Source organism: Saccopteryx bilineata, chromosome 8, assembly GCF_036850765.1.
Source record: "Saccopteryx bilineata isolate mSacBil1 chromosome 8, mSacBil1_pri_phased_curated, whole genome shotgun sequence".
Taxonomy (NCBI): Eukaryota; Metazoa; Chordata; class Mammalia; order Chiroptera; family Emballonuridae; genus Saccopteryx; species Saccopteryx bilineata.
Genome location: NC_089497.1, coordinates 64,764,406 through 64,766,944, shown reverse-complemented (window position 1 = coordinate 64,766,944; position 2,539 = coordinate 64,764,406). Strand labels below are relative to the sequence as shown.

General features: G+C 38.6%; 1 non-coding gene across 1 annotated transcript; it reads right to left on the bottom strand.

The window, feature by feature from the left end:
- Window positions 1-1,368: 1,368 nt before the first annotated feature.
- Window positions 1,369-1,504, bottom strand: LOC136312385 (small nucleolar RNA SNORA5). Its single transcript, XR_010726977.1, has one exon. It is a non-coding gene; the product is annotated as a small nucleolar RNA SNORA5 (small nucleolar RNA).
- Between the last annotated feature and the right edge of the window lie 1,035 nt (window positions 1,505-2,539).

The window sequence follows — 2,539 nt, the reverse complement described above, 5'->3', positions numbered from 1 at the left end:
TATTTCATATAAGATTCTCTTGTTACTACTACTAGTTAATACAGTGATATAAAATATAACTAACACAATAAAACAAGAAACACAAAGCAGTATCAATGGTAGAAGGGAAAAGAGTTTCAGATGACATAATTATTTAAGAAAATTAACATATCTTCTTCACTATTTGGTGTAGAACCTTAGTTCAGGATAAAATATGATCTTATAACAACCAAAAATGTTTGTCATTCATGATATAAAATTATTACATATAAATATATTAACCTAATAAAAAGTGATTTTGAAAAAGTAATTATTTAATCAAAAAGCATACAAAGTGATCTGAATAAATGTAGAAATAAACAGTGTTCATAGAGGGAACCATTTAATACTTAAAAAATATCAAATTTTCCCAAATTAAAGCAACAGTTCATGGAATACCAGTCAAAATTTCTCCAGAGAAACCTGAAATACTGGGTGCAAAAAATAGTTTGAAAATAAAAGCCCTGAGTAACTGACAATTTTGCAAAAGAAGAGCAAAAGGGAATATTTGCTCTACCCCATATTACTATATAACCACAAAAAAACCAGTTTGGCCTGCAGTTGAACAAATAGTGCAACAGAACAGATTAAACAATTCTATGTAGAATATAATATAAAATTGAGATCTATTCCAATTAGCATGAGAAAGTTCTATTTTATTCCTGTTTACCTACCAAAATTTCAAATAATGTCTCCTGTTAATCTCTTCCAATTTAGATTACAAATTATATGGTTTCCTTATACAGTATATCATTTATTGACATCATTCAATGGAAAGAAGATGGATATTTTTAGCATATAGTACTGTCAAAAGGCCCTGGCTGGTTGGCTCAGCGGTAGAGCGTCGGCCTGGCGTGCAGGGGACCAGGGTTTGATTCCCGGCCAGGGCACATAGGAGAGGCGCCCATTTGCTTCTCCACCCCCCCCTCCTTCCTCTCTGTCTCTCTCTTCCCCTCCCGCAGCCAAGGCTCCATTGGAGCAAAAATGGCCCAGGCGCTGGGGATGGCTCCTTGGCCTCTGCCTCAGGCGCTAGAGTGGCTCTGGTCGTGGCAGAGCGACGCCCCGGAGGGGCAGAGCATCGCCCCCTGGTGGGCGGAGCGTCGCCCCTGGTAGGCGTGCTGGGTGGATCCCGGTCGGTCGCATGCGGGAGTCTGTCTGACTGTCTCTCCCCGTTTCCAGCTTCAAAAATAAAAAAAAAGAAAAAAAAAAGTGGCTTAATAAATGGGTGAAAATAAAAATTGATCAAATTTTAATGCATTAAACACTTAACTGTACAGATATATTATAAGCCAGTAAGAAAATATTGAAAAACACCTGAGTGACTTCAGAATGGGAAATGATTTTTTTTTCCCATGTCCACAGCTAAACTTATCCCCAGGTCCCAGGGCAGGAACCCAGAGCCCGTGAGCGGTGGAGCTTGCTGTAGCAGTCACCTGGGCCAACCCCTGCTAGGGGGGGAGCAGGGGCTGAATTTGACTTGGCTGTGGGGGAAATGATTTCTTGAGCTGTACCCAAAAAGTTTAGATCATAATGGAAAAAATAGATGAACCTGACTACCTAAAAATTAAAAATTTTTGTTCAGTGAAGGGCACTGTAGCTTAAAGTAACAAATGGAAGACAGCCTGGGAAAATATAATTAAAACATTTAAAACTGACAAGGGATTAATATCTAAAATAATTGAGCAATCCCTGCAAATCAACAAGAAAAGGAGGATTTGGCAAAGAATATGAATAAGCAAGTTACAGATGAGGAAGCCCAAATTACCTACATGATCATGACTAGATTCCCAACATCATAAATAATCAGGGAGATATAAATTAAAACCACCATGAGACTAATTTTACACCCATCAGATTGGTAAAATTACAAAGTCAGATGGCACCATTGTTGGTACAGATGTGGGCGATGACTGATGGTGAGAGTGTCAACTCATGAGCCACTCTGAAGAGCAATCTTTCATGAAATTGAGTGTATATATATCCAATGACCCAGAAATTTATCTCCTGATCTAGATCCTAGAGAAACTTAGACAGGGCCATAGGTGACACATACAAGGAGAGTCAGAGCATTATAGTTCAGAGAGGGAGATGTTGCTTTGTGGAAACATCCAAAGAGAAACAGAGCACAGAAAAACTGATTCTCTATGTCTGCAGGCTTGTAATCCTTGCTGAATCTTCACTACAGAGGAAGCAATGATTGTCCAATTCCACCTCTGTCCTTGAGCAATGTCAAGGCCCAGATAAACCTCCATCCCTGGCGCTTTCAAAATTTTTAGTATCATGTTGGGAAAACTATCTAGGATGTTAAAAAAATATTAGAAATTCCGTGAAAAACTTAAAAGAGTGAATGTTACCACAGGTTGAAAGTAATTCTTAACCCAGGGGAAAATGGTAGAATATGCGTTTCAGTGACAGTCAAATAAGAAATCCACTATGTCACTGAGTGAAGACATTTGGAGATTTCATGGAAGTTTGGTGACACCTTTTGCTCTTTTCCTTCACACAGTGAAAGAACAATTTC